Source organism: Moschus berezovskii, chromosome 16, assembly GCF_049115385.1.
Source record: "Moschus berezovskii isolate FMDL1 chromosome 16, NW_MosBer_1.0, whole genome shotgun sequence".
In the NCBI taxonomy this organism is placed as follows: Eukaryota; Metazoa; Chordata; class Mammalia; order Artiodactyla; family Moschidae; genus Moschus; species Moschus berezovskii.
In genome coordinates, this window is record NC_142475.1 from 71,549,691 (window position 1) to 71,570,111 (window position 20,421).

A 20,421-nucleotide genomic window follows, 5' to 3' on the forward strand; every position below is an offset into this window, starting at 1 on the left:
TCTCCAAATTTCCACTTTGTATAAGGACAACAGTCATATTGGATTGTTGTTCAGTCACTAAGCTGTGTCTGACTCTTTGCGACCCCATGGACTGCAGCACACCAGACTCCCCCATCCTTCACTATGTCCTGGAGTTTGATCAAACTCATATCCATAGAGTCGGTGATGCTATCTAACCATCTCTTCTTCTGCCATCCGCTTCTCCTCCTGCCCTTAATCTTTCCCAGCAGAAAAAATGAGTCAGCTCTTCGCATCAGGTGGCCAAAGTATTGGAGCTTCAGCCCTTCCAGTGAATATTCAGGGTTGATTTCCTTTAGGATTGACTGGTTTGATCTTAGATTAGGGCCATCTTACTCCAGTGTGACCTCATCTTCGCTTAACTAATTACGTTTTCAATTAACCTATCTCCAAATAAGGTCACATTCTGAGATATTGGGAGTTAGAACTTCAACACACAAGTTTTGGGAGGACCGTTCAACCCATAACAGACCTACATACTTTCTGTCGTCTTTTAAACATGTTTAAATCTCTCCCTTTAACAAAAATCAGCAGAGCCCACATTCCATTCTGAATACTGACCCTTTCTCTACTTTTCCCTGACACAGACATATTTCTTTTCATTGTTTTCTTTACCCAGTGTCTTGGTTTATTTATTTCCCATCCTCTCCTAATTCGCTCCAAACGGCTCTCCAGTAGCTCCCATAAATGTCAACAGTGGCCTCCGGGAGATAACACAATGGTTATTATTATTTTAATGCCCAGCTTATTCAGTTCCCCAGAACCATTTGACAACATCAAATAATGCCAACCTCCTTAAAACATCCTCCTGCACTAAGGATTCAGCACTACCATTGCTACCATCTTCCTACACATTCTTCTACTTCCACCCCAAGCTAATCATCTTCTAAACAGCCTGTAAGCAAACCTGCATGAGATCTTTCAACTTGCTCCTGGTTCCTTTCCCTTTTATACTCTATACCCTCTTTCTAGATTATCCCATACATACTTATGACAGAGGTTACCTCCCAAACAAAAGGAACTTAGAAACTGATGTCTCCAGCCCAGGTCTCTCTGTGGTTGCCAGACCTATGAATCCTACTGCCTGCTTGCTTCTTTTTGACTGTCGTAAACTTTTATCAACTTCACACTTCTAAAATTGAACACAAAATCCTCACTCCATCACCACCACTAATAGAGCAGTCCTCCTCTTGCATTCTCTGCAGTGATGAATTCAAACATTATGCAAACTCGACTAAAGGACCATATGTCAAAGCTTTTATTTCTTCCTTTAACTTCATGTTGTTCTCAAATTAAAATGAGTTCAAAGTACTTATTAAGTGTCTAGGATTGAATTATTCAAAACATTCTACATGCAAAAGTTCACTAACTTTCGTAACAATTCTGTACAGTAATTTTATCTATTCACATTTTGCAGATGAGGAGATCGGGCTGACAGAAGTTAGGAACTCCCTCAAAATGACCCAAATAACAAATGATGAAGCCTTGTGTCAATCTACATCTGACCTCAGAATTTGAACCCTTAGCCACATGACTAAACTATCACAACCACAGTATACATTAAAGTCATCAGAAGAAAGCAGAAAGCCATGTTTAACCCCAGTTCTGAGGAATGAGAGAAAATATGGATAAAGAACTGAATAAATCATGCTGTCTGAGCAAAGTGAAGACGCTAGTGACCCTGACAGATGAAAGAGACAGCAGAATCCATTTCCACAGACTCAAGTCCCTACTGCACACTATTATACAGAGGTGACTGTATAACGTAGGGTCACAAAATTGAATTTCTTGAATGCCAGGTTAAAAAAAGTTGAAATTTGAACGTCTAAGCAATAGGAAATCAAGGGCAAAAGCAAATGATCATGAAAAGAGGAGGATAACACAGTCTGTTTTTGTTTCTACTGCCCTTTCTGACAGCACTCAGATCTCTAAGAGCCATCTGGGTTCAGAAGCACAGCAGGGACATACACTCTCCCTTCCTGAGTTCTAACTGATGAGCCACAGAGGGGCACAAAATGTCATCTTGACAACCACCAGGCATTAAAAGTGGTCAGGCCTTCTAGAGTAAGTTTCTAGATACTTGATAAGACAGTACAAATTAATTAGAATATATGCTTTGTTGAACCCAGTTATCTTTTCTCCTGTATATTATGGCACTTTTTCTCCACCAAAAATCTATGCCAGAAATTAATCTGGAGAATAAAAGATGAGGCGATGGGACCATCATTCCAGGAAATGGTGATGATGAAGACTGTTCGTGTCCAGCTTCCAAAGCGCCTTATTCATATATCACGACTGTGCATCACGAGATGAACCAGTTGCCCCATAGGAGAACTGAGGTCATTCACTAACTGGAATACCTAAACTGGGTCAGGAATTTGCTGAGTGCTGGAGACACACAGAACAAAAGGATCCCTGTCTTCATTGAGTTTAGTCTCGGGGGAGACAGATACTGGTCAAATAAACACAGACATACACGTTGATATTGATGAGGACTCATACTACACAATTCACTATGACAGATAAGTTAAATTAAAATGTGTTTGGTTTTTTGTTTGCCACAGGCCCTGACGTGCAATTTTGAAACTTGATTCATTTGCAAAGGTCCTCAAGCAAGTTATTTAATTTCACCAAGGTGTAGTCTCCTTGTTTATCAAATGGGAGTGATAATAATAAATGGGGAGTTTTATAAGCATAAGAGAGATAATTTGTGTGAACGTGCTTGCATTGTGCTTGACACATACTAAATATTAAAATATGTTAGCTATTGTTACTCTCAGAGCCTCTTAGAAGTCTGCCTCTTTCCTGCTATGGGATATAGAATCTGATTGGTCGAATTGTTTTTAACTGAAGTCACATTGACAATGTCTTGTGCTGAAAGTAAATGCTTACAAAATATCTCTTATAGGCACCAAATAATATTCTGGAAGTAGGAAAAGAAGATGGCAATTTTTAATCTAGGAAGGGAAACAATAGATACAGATATAATTCGAAATATATATAAATGTATAGACCACGGTGGGAGCTGGACTTGGTAAGTGTGGGCTGGATATAGAAAAAGCTAGATGGAGAATGACCCACATTACAACACTGGAGTGACACTCATCTCAGTAATAAAAAGCCTAACCTGAATCTGCAGGCCAGAAAGAAGCCCAGGTGGAGGCAAAGGAGAAGAGCTATCAAAAGAAACACTTCAGTTTCACCCCAGCCTCCTGGTCAGTAGAGAGAGCATCCTAGCCAACATCAACCTAGGGGAAAGAAAAAAAATGCACACGTTGCAAGGAATGCTTCTATTAAAGGCATGATGATCTTAGCCGCTTGATACCAACTTCAATACAAGATGCAAGAGACACAAAACAGTCCTAGATTTCAAGTTAGTATTTCTTTACATCTCACTGCTGTTATTTGCCTCAGCCTGAAAACTCACATACACACACACACACACACACACACACACACACACACGCCACAAAAAAGAAAAACTGCAAATGAATGTTTTCTAGAAGCTTATTCATAATTGCCAAAACCTGGACGCAACCAAGATGCCCTTCAATAGGTGAACACAAAGAGGTGAAGGTGAATAACAAGATAAGTAGATGAAAATGTAGAAGGACCTTAAATGCACATCACTAAGAGGAAGGATGGGCAGGAATGCGTGAATTTAACTCGGATGACCATTATATCCACTACTGTGGGCAAGAATCCCTTAGAAGAAATGGAGTAGCCATCATGGTCAACAAAAGAGTCCGAAACGCAGTACTTGGATGCAATCTTAAAAACAACAGAATGATTTCTGTTTGTTTCCAAGGCAAACCATTCAATATTACAGTAATCCAAGTATATGCCCCAACCAGTAATGCTGAAGAAGCCGAAGTTGAACAGTTCTATGAAGACCTACAAGACCTTTTAGAACTAACACCCAAAAAAGATGTCCTTTTCATCATAGGGGACTGGAATGCAAAAATAGGAAGTCAAGAAACACCTGGAGTAACAGGCAAATTTGGCCTTGGAGCACGGAATGAAGCAGGGCAAAGGCTAATAGAGTTCTGCCAAGAGAACGCACTGGTCATAGCAAACACCCTCTTCCAACAACACAAGAGAAGACTCTACACATGGACATCACCACATGGTCAACACCGAAATCAGATTGATTATATTCTTTGCAGCCAAAGATGGAGAAGCTCTATACAGTTAGCAAAAACAAGACCAGGAGCTGACTGTGGCTCAGATCATGAACTGCTTATTGCCAAATTCAGACTTAAATTGAAGAAAGTAGGGAAAACCATTAGACCATTCAGATATGACCTAAATCAAATCCCTTATGATTATACAGTGGAAGTAAGAAATAGATTTAAGGGTCTAGATCTGATAGATACAATGCCTGATGAACTCTGGATGGAGGTTCGTGACATTGTACAGGAGACAGGGACCAAGACCATCCCCATGGAAAAGAAATGCAAAAAAGCAAAATGGCTGTCTGAGGAGGCTTTACAAATAGCTGTTAAAAGAAGAGAAGTGAAAAGCAAAGGAGGAAAGGAAAGATATAAGCATCTGAATGCAGAGTTCTAAAGAATAGCAAGGAGAGATAAAAAAGCCTTCCTCAGTGATCAATGCAAAGAAATAGAGGAAAACAACAGAATAGGAAAAACAAGAGATCTTTTCAAGAAAATTAAAGATATCAAGGGAACATTTCATGCAAAGATGAGCTCGATAAAGGACAGAAATGGTATGGACCTAACAGAAGCAGAAGATATTAAGAAGAGGTGGCAAGAATACATAGAAGAACTGTACAAAAAAGATCTTCACGACCAAGATAATCACGATGGCGTGATCACTCACCTGGAGCCAGACATCTTGGAATGTGAAGTCAAGTGGGCCTTAGAAAGCATCACTACGAACAAAGCTAGTGGAAGTGATGGAATTCCAATTGAGCTATTTCAAATCTTGAAAGATGATGCTGTGAAAGTGCTACACTCAATATGCCAGCAAATTTGGAAAACTCAGCAATGGCCACAGGACTGGAAAAGGTCAGTCTTCATTCCAATCCCAAAGAAAGGCAATGCCAAAGAATTCTCAAACTACTGCACAATTGCACTCATCTCACATTCTAGTAAAGTGATGCTCAAAATTCTCCAAGCTAGGCTTCAGCAATATGTGAATCGTGAACTTCCAGATGTTCAAGCAGGTTTTAGAAAAGGCAGAGGCACCAGAGATCAAATTGCCAACATCCGCTGGATCATGGAGAAAGCAAGAGAGTTCCAGAAAAACATCTATTTCTGCTTCATTGACTATGCCAAAGCCTTTGACTGTGTGGATCACAATAAACTGTGGAACATTCTGAAAGAGATGGGAATCCCAGACCACCTGACCTGCCTCTTGAGAAACCTGTATGCAGGTCAGGAAGCAACAGTTAGAACTGGACATGGAACAACAGACTGGTTCCAAATAGGAAAAGGAGTATGTCAAGGCTGTATATTGTCACCCTGCTTATTTAACTTCTATGCAGAGTACATCATGAGGAACGCTGGGCTGGAAGAAGCACAAGCTGGAATCAAGATTGCCGGGAGAAATATCAATAACCTCAGATATGCAGATGACACCACCCTTATGGCAGAAAGTGAAGAGGAACTCAAAGGCCTTTTGATGAAAGTGAAAGAGGAGAGTGAAAAGGTTGGCTTGAAGCTCAACATTCAGAAAACGAAGATCATGGCATCTGGTCCCATCACTTCATGGGAAATAGATGGGGAAACAGTGGAAACAGTGTCAGACTTTATTTTTTGGGCTCCAAAATCACTGCGGATGCTGATTGCAGCCATGAAATTAAAAGACACTTACTCCTTGGAAGGAAAGTTATGACCAGCCTAGATAGCATATTAAAAAGCAGAGACATTACTTTGCCAACCAAGGTCCGTCTAGTCAAGGCTATGATTTTTCCCGTGGTCATGGATAGATGTGAGAGTTGGACTGTGAAGAAAGCTGATGGCCAAAAAATTGATGCTTTTGAACTGTGGTGCTGGAGAAGACTCTTGAGAGTCCCTTGGACTGCAAGGAGATCCAACCAGTCCATTCTAAAAGAGATCAATCCTGAAAGTTCATTGGAAGGACTTATGCTAAACTGAAACTGCAATACTTTGGCCACCTCATGCGACGAGTTGACTCACTGGAAAAGAGTCTGATGCTGGGAGGGATTGGGGGTAGGAGGAGACCGGGACGGCAGAGAATGAGATGGCTGGATGGCATCACCGACTCGATGGACATGGGTTTGAGTGAACTCCGGGAGTTGGTGATGGACAGGGAGGCCTGGCGTGCTGTGGTTCATGGGGTCGCAAAGAGTCGGACACGACTGAGCGACTGAACTGAACTGAACTGAACTGAAGAGGAAGAAGCCAATCTGAGCAAGCTGCATAGTATAGTGCATGGACAGTACAGTTTTAACCAGATGACATTCTGAAAAAGGCAAAACTATGCAGGTTACTGAGCCAAACTTGGGTCCAGTCACCCGTGCACAGTAAAACCAGTCTACTGACACCAGGTTGTGGTTAAAGAAAGTGCAGTGTTTATTGCAGGGCTCCCAGCAAGGAATCCAGGTAGCTAACGCCCCAAACCCAAACTCTCTGATGGCTTCCAGGGACAGATTTTTAAAGACACAGAGAGGGAGAAATGTGTGAGGTGTGTTATCAATTCATGGACATTATTCTGATTGGCTGATGGTGAGGCAATCAGGAGTCAACATCATCAGCCTTCTGGTTCCAGCTGGTCTGGGGTCTATGAGCTTGAGGGGAGCATACTGCTAACTTCCTCCCCCTGGTAGCGGCTTTGGTATCTGCAAAGCGGCTCAAAGGATATGACTCAAAATATTACCTACAGCGTTAATGGCTACACCATTATTATCTTACTTGACCGTTCCTCTGTTTCTGCATTTCCTCACTTCCCCAATTAAATTTATTCTTTGGAACTTGGAGAAAGCCTAGGAAGCTAAAGCTATTCTACAAACAAGAGGCAGGCAGGCACAGGACATGGTGTGGGGCAGGGAACAGTCTGTCTCAGGAAGGTCCCATAGGGTTTGCTCAGTTATGTGAAGTCAGCAAAAAGATCAGTGATTGCCAGGGGTGGGTGAGAGGTAGGAAAGGAAAATAGATTGGAACCTAAGGAGCTCCAAGGTGGTGAAACTATTCCATATGATATTATAACGGTGGATGTGTGTATGTTTCAGTCACTCACCCCACGAACTATAGCCTACCAGGCTCCTCTGTATATGGATTTCCTAGGCAAGAATACTGGAGTGGATAACCATTCCCTTCTCCAGGGGATTTTCCCAACCCAGGGATCAAACCTGGGTCTCCTGCATTGCAGGTGGATTCTTTTTGTCTTTATATAGTTGCCAAAACTCATAGAACCAACATCATCAAGAGTTAGCCCTAAGGTAACCTATGGATTTAAGGAGTGGGGAGCCGGAAGCTGGGCTTCTGTCTTCCCTCACTCTTTGCTATTTTGAAGAAAAAAAGAGAGTGTCATTTTTTTTTTCAAAACACCAAAGGCAAACTAAATCATCCACATGCTCCTTTTTGACAGAAAGGAACCATGTGGAAAAATCTCTCAAGCTTGAAAAGACTTATTCTACTCAAAGCCCAAGTCTCAATCCGGGATCCCTGGCCTTTTCTGGCAGAGGTGAGCGTTCCAACTAAATCAAACAGGGAGCCAAGTCTGCATGAGAGGATGAGCTGAGCTGCACCAGACACCGCTTGGAAACTCAGAACAGAAGACCTCATGCAAATTTCCGAAACTTCCCTTTCTCCCTCTTCTGTGTAGACAGCATGTTTAAAAAAGATGTGCAAGGGATTGTTCCAAGGATCCGTTCCACCTGCCCCAGTGCAGGAAGCTACAGATAGGGCTGCTCTGTGGTAAAGGAAGTGGTTTCTCAAAGCCCAGCTCCAAAGAGGACTGCGTGCCTCACACGCCATCTTGTGGGCACGTGGGGATACTACAGTTAGGAGATGCCTCGGATGGTATTCTTAACATTAAAGCTACAAATTAGGGAATTTTGAAATCTCGAGAATTCAGGATTTGGGAAGTTTGTTTTTCCATAAATTATGCTTGCCTCTAGTCTTGTGTAAACCTATAGAGCTATTTTTCCTAAAAGGACTGTGACTGTCTATCCCAACTAAAGCTCTTTTGCAAAGAACAGAAAGTATCGGGTTTTTCTTTAAAGAACACATAATGATTAGGGATGTTGCAAGTGCATGGAGAAAGCAAGGGAGTTCCAGAAAAACATCTATTTCTGCTTCATTGACTATGCCAAAGCCTTTGACTGTGTGGATCACAATAAACTGTGGAACATTCTGAAAGAGATGGGAATACCAGACCACCTGACCTGCCTCTTGAGAAACCTGTATGCAGGTCAGGAAGCAACAGTTAGAACTGGACATGGAACAACAGACTGGTTCCAAATAGGAAAAGGAGTACGTCAAGGCTGTATATTGTCACCCTGCTTATTTAACTTCTATGCAGAGTACATCATGAGGAACGCTGGGCTGGAAGAAGCACAAGCTGGAATCAAGATTGCCGGGAGAAATATCAATAACCTCAGATATGCAGATGACACCACCCTTATGGCAGAAAGTAAAGAGGCCTTTTGATGAAAGTGAAAGAGGAGAGTGAAAAGGTTGGTTTGAAGCTCAACATTCAGAAAACAAAGATCATGGCATCAGGTCCCATCACTTTGTGGGAAATAGATGTGGAAACAGTGTCAGACTTTATTTTTGGGGGGCTCCAAAATCACTGCAGATGCTGATTGCAGCCATGAAATTAAAAGATGCTTACTCCTTGGAAGGAAAGTTATGACCAACCTAGAGAGCATACTAAAAAGCAGAGACATTACTTTGCCAACCAAGGTCCATCTAGTCAAGGCTATGATTTTTCCCGTGGTCATGGATGGATGTGAGAGTTGGACTGTGAGGAAAGCTGAGTGCCGAAGAATTGATGCTTTTGAACTGTGGTGCTGGAGAAGACTCGTGAGAGTCCCTTGGACTGCAAGGAGATCCAACCAGTCCATTCTAAAGGAGATCAGTCCTGGGTGTTCATTGGAAGGACTGATGCTAAAGCTGAAACTTCAATAGTTTGGCCACCTCATGAGACGAGTTGACTCACTGGAAAAGAGTCTGATGCTGGGAGATGGGGACAACAGAGAGTGAGATGGCTGGATGGCATCACCGACTCGATGGACATGAGTTTGAGTGAACTCCGGGAGTTGGTGACGGACAGGGAGGCCTGGCGGGCTGTGATTCATGGGTTTGCAAAGAGTTGGACACGACTGAGCGATTGAACTGAACTGAACTGAACTGAAGTGCAGAGAGGATAACTGAATGACTATGGGCTGTAGTTGTGTTTACACGGGCAAAACAAAGTGAAAGAAGAGACAGTTCAGATCATTTGCGAGAGTGTTCATCAGCTAAACCAAAAACAAGCTGCAAAAGAAACACTGAAGCCTGCATGTATTGACACTACATGAGTGGTGTGTTCCAGCCTTGCACAGCCTCCAGGACAAATTCTTTCCTGCAAGGTGCTGTTCTGAAATCCAGCCTCCTCCTGTGGCTACAGTGCCTTGAGCTGGGAGAAAGTGATGACTTTCCTTGCCTCTGGGAAGGGCGGGGAGGGTGGGGCCGGGAGGTGGTGAGTGGGTCGGTCATGACACTGACCTCGCTCCCTGGGCCCTCCTTCTTCACCTGAAAACATTTCCCTGTCCCACTTTGCTACTGATGGCACAGAAGTTTAGCAACCCTGCTGGCTTCTCTTCCTGCTTTAGGAAAAAAAGTCTGCCTATGGTTGCAAGTTTACAATAGAAGGCAATAAGATCTAAGCACTGTGCAGTGTCCGGCTAATCACCTATACAGGCGGATATTTATGAAAGTTTGATAAAAGGAAGATTACATTAATTATTCAGTTTTTCTAATTGTCTAGAAATCAAAGTGGGTTGTCAGCAATTAGACAAAAAATTTCCAGAACAAGGAAACATGGGGATGAGTTGGGGGATTAGGAAGCACGTAAGATTTAAGTCAGGGCAGCTCGACCTTGGGACTCCCTGGCTGTGTGGGTTGGGTTATCCTTTGTCCTATGCCTTGGGGAACACACGGAAGCATTCCTGCCTTTACCAACTAGATGCCAGCAGCTCCCCCACCGGTAGTGACCACCCAAAAGTCCTCTAATGGCAAAACCATCCCCTTTTGGGGGATACTTTATGGGGACAAGGCTGGTAGTAAAATTATTAAACCCTGTGACCGATGAACTGAAAGAGATGTCTGGCTATAGGACGCCATGACCCACAGAAGGGCAAACAGGCTTTAGGGTCAGTAAGAACCAGGGCTCATATTAAATGATGAGACCTTTTGTTGTTTAGTCACTCAATCATGTCTGACTCTTTGTGACCCCATGGACCCGCCAGGATCCTCTGTCCATGGAATTTTCCAGACAAGAATATTAGAGTGAATTGCTATTTCCTTCTCCAGGAGAGCTTCCTGACCCAGGGATTGAACCAGCATCTCGTGCACTGCCAGGCAGACTGTTTATCACTGAGCCACCGACCTTAGGCTTCTTTTTTTTCCTCTCCCTAAGCCTCAGGGTCACATATGTAAAATAATAATAATAAAACAGTGGTAATAAGAATAATGTTGTTGAGTGGTTAAAGGAAATAAAGCACATTAGGGATCAGGTGTATTTTCTAGTATTTAATAATGTCAATAGATAGCACTCTCTCTCCTCATCTCCAGAAGTTTCTAGAAATAGAACACAGGTTCTTTAGGGGAGTTTGAGAGTCCTGGGAGCCTATCAGAGGCAGGGTGGGAAGAGCCTTGTACTTGGGGTCCCTCGTGAATAATACCACCCTCCTTTCCTTCGGAAGGATTCTCCCTGAAACACAGGCTGTGCCTGTCCAGAACAAGGGGCCCATTCAGATGTGTTATCTCTCAGGATAAATTATCACAAAAGTCAGCAAAACAGAGAAGAGCATTCCAGAAGCGGAGGTATTTATAGTCTTTAAAGGTCCCTCTTTGGTCTCTTTTTCCATCAGAAAAGTGCAAAGTCATCCTTTTAATATGTAGAGCAAAATTCTCATACTTTGATGTCCAAGAAACCTGCTTGGCAAATTTGAAGGAGGGGATATCTGCAGTGTTACTTGGGTCTGACACACACTCCTTCTGGAAATAATGAATGCTGTATTTTCAGATTCATGTTATAATGTTTCATGAAAACCTTACATAGCTCTGCAGAAACATCTCCATTGCCCTTCCTGTTCCTTACAGTTTTAATTAAATCATTTGTTTACCGCTTACATAAATTACTTAAAAATAAAAAGATGTTAAAATGACTTAAAATGCCCACACAGTGACAATCATGGCATTAGTAATTTATTCTTGAGCTTCATCCTACTAAAGATTAATGCTCCTTTTCCCAGAACCCCTGGACCCTAATCTGGTCACATGCCTGACTGCATTTTCTCAAACATTCAAGACCCCTTGTTTGAAAACAGGGAGCCTGGGAGAAGACTGAAATGCCTTATTTTTTAAACTTGGCCCAAGTCATCAACACTGCCACAAATTATGCTAGATGAAGTTATGTAAAATTAACAACTTACGGCTTTTATTGACATACAAACATGGCAAGTTCATATAGTTTAAGTTAAAATTCTATCTGGAGTTCTCTTACAATTCTGCTCATCCAGTGTAACTTTCCTCATGGAATTTTTCACAATAGCTGCTGCCCTGAAAAGAACTCCCTTTCCTAAAGATGCCTACCTCTCAATAATATTGTTGTCGATCCCTTATTACACCACTTTGGAGGTGTTTCCCATGGAGAGAGTGTAAACTGCAGAATTCAGCTGGGAAAGTTGTGTTTGACTCTTGAGTCTTCTAAGTACTTACTGGGTGACTGAAAGTGAAAGCGTTAGTCGCTCAGCTGTGTCTCTTTGTGACCCCATGGACTGTCACCCCCCAGGCACCTCTTATCCATGGAATTCTCCAGGCAAGAATACTGGAGTGGGTTGCCATTCCCTTCTCCAGGGGATCTTCCCGATCCAGGGATCAAACCCTGGTCTCCTTCATTTCAGGTAGATTCATTTTCACCTGAACCACCAGGGAAGCTCTGCTGGATGACTGGGGGTCAGCTATTTGACCTGCCTAAGTCTCAATTTCCACACCTGTAAAAGAGTTCTTTTAAGTATTGAGATAATGAATTTAATATTTTACATAGTATCTAAATGTTCAGTAAATGGTCATTCTAAAAAAATGACTGGTAGCCATATGAATGAACTCTTAATGCCATGCTTTACTCACTGCAGCCTCCTGATGTGTGTTCAATACAAAACAATAACAGCAACAGCAGATAATAACTTAATCTGATAGGTGCTTATGCTCCCTAGTACTATGCTAAGCATTTTCCCTATATTTATCTCATGTAAGCCTCACAACAAGCCTGTGAGGTAGATGCAGTTACTATCACATTTTAGAGATGATGAATTTGAAGCAAACAGACATGTGAGAGTTGGACTATAAAGAAAGCTGAGCCATAGCCAAATCAACGAAGCTGAAAGCTGGTTCTTTGAGAAGATAAATAAAATAAACAAACCATTAGCCAGACTCATCAAGAAAAAAAGGGAGAAGAATCAAATCAACAAAATTAGAAATGAAAACAGAGAAAGCACAACAGACAGCACAGAAATCCAGAGGATCATGAGAGACTACTATCAGCAACTATATGCCAATAAACTGGACAACTTGGAAGAAATGGACAAATTCTTAGAAAAGTATAACTTTCCAAAACTGAACAAGGAAGAAATAGAAAATCTTAACAGACCATCACAAACACAGAAATTGAAAGTGTAATCAGAAATCTTCCAACAAACAAAAGCCTAGGACCAGATGGCTTCACAGCTGAATTCTACCAAAAATTCACAGAAGAGCTAACACCTATTTACAAATTCGCAAATCAATCAATGTGATACACCACATTAACAAATTGAAAGATAAAAACCATATGATTATCTCAATAGATGCAGAGAAAGCCTTTGACAAAATTCAACATCCATTTATGATAAAAACCCTCCAGAAAGCAGGAATAGAAGGAACATACCTCAACATAATAAAAGCCATATATGATAAACCCACAGCAAACATTATCCTCAATGGTGAAAAACTGAAAGCATTTCCCCTAAAGTCAAGAACAAGACAAGGATGCCCACTCTCACCACTACTATTCAACATAGTTTTGGAAGTTTTAGCCACAGCAGTCAGAGAAGAAAAAGAAATAAAAGGAATCCAGATTGGAAAAGAAGAATCACTGTTTGCAGATGACATGATCCTCTACATCAGTTCAGTTCAGTTCAGTTCAGTCGCTCAGTCGTGTCCAACTCTCCGTGACCCCATGAATCACAGCACGCCAGGCCTCCCTGTCCATCACCAACTCCCGGAGCTCACTCAAACTCATGTCCACAGTTGGAGAAGACCTTGAGAGTCCCTTATACTGCAAGGAGATCCAACCAGTCCATTCTAAAGGAGATCAATCCTGGGTGTTCATTGGAAGGACTGATGCTAAAGCTGAAACTGCAATACTTTGGCCACCTCATGCGACGAGTTGACTCACTGGAAAAGACTCTGATCCTCTACATAGAAAACCCTAAAGACTCCATCAGAAAATTACTAGAGCTAATCAATGAATATAGTAAAGTTGCAGGATATAAAATAAACACACAGAAATCCTTTGCATTCCTACACACTAACAATGAGAAAACAGAAAGAGAAATTAAGGAAACAATTCCACTGCAACGAAAAGAATAAAATACTTAGGAATAAATCTACCTAAAGAAGCGAAAGACCTATATACAGAAAACTATAAAACACTAATGAAAGAAATCAAAGATGACACAAATAGATGGAGAAATATACCATGTTCATGGATCAGAAGAATCAATATAGTGAAAATGAGTATACTACTCAAAGCAATCTATAGATTCAATGCAATCCCTATCAAGCTACCAACAGTATTTTTTAGAGAACTAGAACAAATAATTTCACAATTTGTATGGAAACACAAAAAACCTCGCATAGCAAAAGCAATCTTGAGAAAGAAGAATGGAACTGGAGGAATCAACCTGCCTGACTTCAGGCTATAGTACAAAGCCACAGTCATTAAGACAGTATGGTACTGGCACAAAGATAGAAATATAGATCAATGGAACAAAATAGAAAGCAGAGATAAATCCACGCACTTATGGACACCTTATCTTTTACAAAGGAGGCAAGAATATACAATGGAGAAAAGACAATCTCTTCAACAAGTGGTGCTGGGAAAACTGGTCAAACGCTTGTAAAAGAATGAAACTAGAACACTTTCTTACACAAAAATAAACTCAAAATGCATGAAATATCTAAACATAAGACCAGAAACTATAAAACTCCTAGAGGAAAACATAGGCAAAACACTTTCTGATGTAAATCATAGCAGGATCCTCTATGACCCACCTCCCAGAATAATGGAAATAAAAGCAAAAATAAACAAATGGGACCTAATTAAACTTAAAAGCTTTTGCACAACGAAGGAAACTATAAGCAAGGTGAAAAGACAGCCTTCAGAATGGGAGAAAATAATAGCAAATGAAGCAACGGACAAAGAATTAATCTCAAAAGTATACAAGCAACTCCTGCAGCTCAATTCCAGAAAAATAAGTGACCCAATCAAAAAATGGGCCAAAGAACTAAACAGACATTTCTCCAAAGAAGACATACAGAGGGGTAACCAAACATATGAAAAGATACTCAACATCACTTATTATCAGAGAAATGCAAATCAAAACCACAGTGAGGTACCATCTCACGCCATTCAGAATGGCTGCTATCAAAAAGTCTACAAACAATAAATGCTGGAGAGGGTGCGGAGAAAAAGGAACACTTTTACACTGTTGGTGGGAATGCAAACTAGTACAGCCACTATGGAGAACAGTGTGGAGATTCCTTAAAAAACCGTAAATAGAGCTGCCATATGACCCAGCAATCCCACTACTGAGCATACACACCGAGGAAACCAGAATTGAGAGAGACACGTGTACCCAAATGTTCATCGCAGCACTGTTTACAATAGCCAGGACATGGAAGCAACCTAGCTGTCCATCAGCAGATGAATGGATAAGAAAGTTGTGGTACATATACACAACGGAATATTATTCAGCTATTAAAAAGAATGCATTTGAATCAGTTCTCATGAGGTGGATGAAACTGGAGCCTATTATACAGAGCAAAGTAAGTCAAAAAGAAAAACACCAATACAGTATACTAATGCATATATATGGAATTTAGGAAGATGGTAATGATGACCCTATAGGCGAGACAACAAAAGAGACACAGATGTAAAGAACAGACTTTTGGACTCTGTGGGAGAAGGCGAGCGTGGGATGATTTGGGAGAATAGCATTAAAACATGTATATTATCATATGTGAAATAGATCACCAATCCAGGCTTGATGCATGAGACAGGGTGCTCAGGGCTGGTGCACTGGGATGACCCTGAAGGATGGGATGGGGAGGGAGGTAGGAGGGGGTTTCGGGATGGGGAGCACATGTACACCCATGGCTGATTCATGTGAATGTATGGCAAAAACCACCACAGTATTGTAAAGTAATTAGCCTCAAGTTAAAATAAATTAAAAATAAATAAATAAGTAAAAAGGAAAAAAAAGAAAGAAAGCTGAGTGCCAAAGAACTGATGCTTTTGAACTGTGGTGTTGGAGAAGACTCTTGAGAGTCCCTTGGACTGCAAGGAGATAAAACCAGTCAATCCTAAAGGAAATCAGTCCTGAATATTCATTGGAAGGACTAATTGCTGAAGCTAAAACTCCAATACTTTAGCCACCTGATGTGAAGAACTGATTCACTGGAAAAGACCTTGATGCTGGGAAAGATTGTAGGCAGGAAGAGAAGGAGACAACAGAGGATGAGATGGTTGGATGGTATCACGGACATGAGTTTGAGTAAACTCTGGGAGTTGGTGATGGATAGGGAAGCCTGGTGTGCTGCAGTCCATGGGGTCGCAAAGAGTCAGACATGACTAGGTGACTGAACTGAACGGAGATCAAACGAATGGAACATGGAGGAGATAGGGCAGGAACCAAGGTCATCTGACATCCGAGTCCATGATCTGTTGGGTGATGCCCTAGCTCTAGACTTCTTACAGAGTCCATGATGCCAATGGGATATTCTTGAAGCACTGTCATTTTTACTCACTTAATTAATCAATCTTCCCACTTTTTTCTTTGTACTATATGATATTTCATTTGGGTTCTAAGTAGCTAGAGATTTTTGTCAACATGGCTGGGCCGGACTAAGTCATGGTTGAAACTAAGTGTTCAATTTATCTGAATAATCTACCACTCGGAAGTGAGGTGTCATGAGGCACTCAAAAAGCACATGAGAATACCACACCATCCTTGGCTACAGGTACCCATAGCCATATTATATTAAAAGACTAAACTTAATCTTGAGGAGGTGGTACCATGGAAGACTCGAACATAACTGAACTTGGAAAACCATTTCAACACATACCATGTAAGTGTCCCTGCGTGCCCAGCCAGCATTTCACAAGGTGCTGTGGACTGTAAACAAAAGTACAACATGACCCTTGACCTCAAAGACCTCATAGTCCTATGAAGAGAGCAACACTCACCATGCAATCAGATCCAATGATCCAATAATGACTCTGCAAGTCAACATCATCATTCCTTTAATGAATAGAGATTTAGAACCAACCACCTTGCCAAGTCTGTGCTGGAAGCTGAGACAGGGTGAACAGGTCAGGCCTGGCCCGGCCCCGTGAATTGTACAATCTGGTGGAATACATAACAGATTTTTTGAGAAGGATAGAAAATAAAGTCACAGTTTAGAGAGTTCATAGAGCACTAGAGTAACTGGAAAAGGCCTCTTAAATGAGAGCAGGATTTGAGTTGGTCTTCAGCAAAGGATGGTAACATGTCACCCAGTGACTTAATTCTTAAACTCGGTAATCAACACAAACATGTAATATGATATTACTGTTTTCATGGTGATAAAGACATACAGTGGAAATGATTACACTTACACAAATGCATTCATATTCACATCATTCTTCACAGTGCTGTCAGCTTTGCATTCTTATTTCTTTTGCTGAAAGAACTAAGGCAAAAGTAACCTCAAATCTGAAAACGCTCCTGGAAAAGATTCTTAGAGAACTATGTTAAAAAGCCAAAGCACAGCACTATAGTTAAAATTGAGGTGTTTTCCTTTCAATTCAAAGCCTCAATTTTCAGACCTTAATATCTTGGACTTTGCAATCAGAGTCAGTGGGAAGTTGGTTACAGAGCGTGGTTCCTATGAAGAAGGGGCTGCTGATAGCATCCTTCAGAAGTCCGACTGCGCCCTTCATCTTTCAATGGTTAAGGAAGCAATCCAGAGAAAAATATGCTGAGGGGTAAATTGCTAACTCAATCGAGGTGAAGGACCTGGGTAGGTCAAACTGTAGTTATTTTTTTCTTTCCATTTTCTTTAACACTAGTTGATAATGTGAGTAAGAAGCCCAGCTATATTTTTCCCCCCATACAGCAGTTCAGTAGAGCTTTCCACAATGTAATTCACATGGTATCAAGGATTATCTTTTTATCTGCAAACTAAACAAGATGAAATTATGTCAGCCCAAGTCTCTGCAGACAAAATATGTAAAAAAGGTAAATTACATAATTTATATTTGCATTCCCTTTGCATTTTTAATATTGTTATAGTCTTTGCATTTCTAATTATATTTGCATTTAAATATTGAATTCACTTTTAATTTCAGGAGTAAAATGATATATTAAGGAATAGATGGACATGAGACACTTTCAAATTCTTGTCTTTACCACACCTGCAGTTGAAGACTCCTTTCCTTCTCATGACTCTCGCAAGTACCCCAAAGCCCAGTATGAGAAAATTAAGGTCCAGCTGATTATTAACATGGACCTCTTACTATTATTTTCTCCTGCCACATGAGGGCTTACCAGGTGGTACAAGTGGTAAGGGGCTGCCAATGCAGGAGATGCAAAAGACGTGAGTTTGATCCCTGGGTCAGGAAGATCACCTGGAGGAGGGCATGACAACCCACTCCAGTATTCTTGCCTGGAGAATCCCATGGGTAGAGGAGCCTGGAGAGCTACAGTCCATGGGGTTGCACAGAGTTGGACATGACTGAACACATACATCTCACCTGGGGGCAGATCACACATTTTAACCCTGTGATGTCTCCCTGCAGGAGGCAGCATATGTGCCTTTGCCTCCCCACCAGGCCAGCCTGTGTGAATTGATGTAGAAGTTTTGAATCCACCAGCACAGCCCCTTGTACACTTGCCCTCTGCCATGAGAACACCAACCATGTCTCACAGAGGAACTGCACCTTCACCCTGAATCCAGCAATGAGAAAATATGAGATGGTCTATACCACTGAGCAGACCGATGGCCATCACCAGACTGATTCCCATGGCCCTAGACGGGTCCAGTGGGCTCCCTCAAACCTGGGCCCTGGTTAACCCCAGTATCCTCTGGTTCCAGCAGCCCCAGGCAGCTCCCCTGGCCCAAAGTGACTTCCATGTCATTGGACCCCAGTGAGTCCCTGCTGCCCCAAGACCACAAGTGGCTCCAACATTCCTGACAGCTTCTGTGGTACCAAGGTCCCAGCGGCTCCCATAAATCCAGGCCCTTGACTCACCCTAACATCTGCTGGCTCCAGCAGCCCCAAGTGGTTTCAATGAATGCCAATTCCCTGCCCACCCCAGCTCTGGGTGGCTTCCATGACCCCAGGCAGCTCCCTGACACCTGTCTCCCCATGGACTATAGCCAACCCAGGCCCTTGATCACTGAGCCAGCTAACTCCCATGGAACCAGGCTCCTGACAGGGTTCTGAGAATTCAGCATGAAAAACAGTAAAGAAATTCTGTGGGCATTATAGAATACCATTAAAAGAAAAAAATCTACCCATTATCAGAGTTCAGACAAAGAATAGAGGGAGAAAGAACAAAATTTATTTAAAGTAATAATAGCTAAGAGTATCCTAAATTTGGTGAGAGATTTAGACATCCAACTTTCTGAAGCTAGTTGGTCACCTCAAAATTTCAACTCAGAATGATCTTTAAGACAGTAGAATAAAAGACAAGACATATTATAATAAAATTGTCTAAAATCAAAGATAAACAGAGAATTTTTAAAGTAGCAAGACTAAGGGAATTCCATAAGACTATAAGAAGATTTGTCAAGAGAAACCTTGCAGGTCAGGAGAAAAATGGGATGCTATATTCAAAGTGCTAAAAGAACAAAAAAATGTCAAACAAGAATACTTTATCTTGATAAAGCTACCCTTCAGAAATGAAGGGGGACTCTATCAAAAAAAACCAAACAGAATCACAGAGAGAATATACTGGTGGTTGCCAGAGGGAAGAGGTTAGGAGAGGACTGGATTGGGAGTTTGGGATTAGCAGATATAAACTGGTATATATACAATGGATATACAAGAAGGTCCTACTATATAGCTCAGGGATCTATATTCAATATCTTGTGAAAAATCATAACGAAAAATAATGTATATATATGTATAAATGAGTCACTCTGCTATACAGTAATTGAGCAGTAATTAACACAACATTAAGAACATTAACAACATTGTAAATCATCCCCAAGAAAAAAAAAAGCAAAAAAGCAAAATGGTTGTCTGAGGATGCCTTACAAATAGCTGAGAAAAGAAGAGAAGCAGAAGGCAATGGAGAAAAGAAAAGATATATTCATCTGAATGCAGAGTTCCAAGGAATAGCAAGGAGAGATAAGAAAGCCTTCCTCACTAGTCAATGCAAAGAAGTAGAGGAAAACAATAGAATGGGGAAGACTAGAGATCTCTTTAAGAAAATTAAAGATATTAAGGGAATATTTCATGCAAAGACGGGTACAATAAAGGACAGAAATGGTATGGACCTAACAGAAGCAGAAGATATTGAGAAATGGCAGGAATACACAGAAGAACTATTCAAAAAAGATGTTAATGACCCAGATAACCATGATTGTGTGATCACTCACCAAGGGCCAGACATCTTGCACTGCAAAGTCAAGAGGACCTCAGGAAGCATCACTATGAACAAAGCTAGTGGAGGTGATAGAATTCCAGTTGAGCTATGCCAAATCCTAAAAGATGATGCTGTGAAAGTGCTGCACTCAATATGCCGGCAAATTTGGAACACTCAGCAGTGGCCACAGGACTGGAAAAGGTTAGCTTTCATTCCAATCCCGAAGAAAGGCAATGCCAAAGAATGTTCAAACTACTGCGCAAATGCACTCATCTCACATGCTAGCAGAGTAATGCTCAAAATTCTCCAAGCAA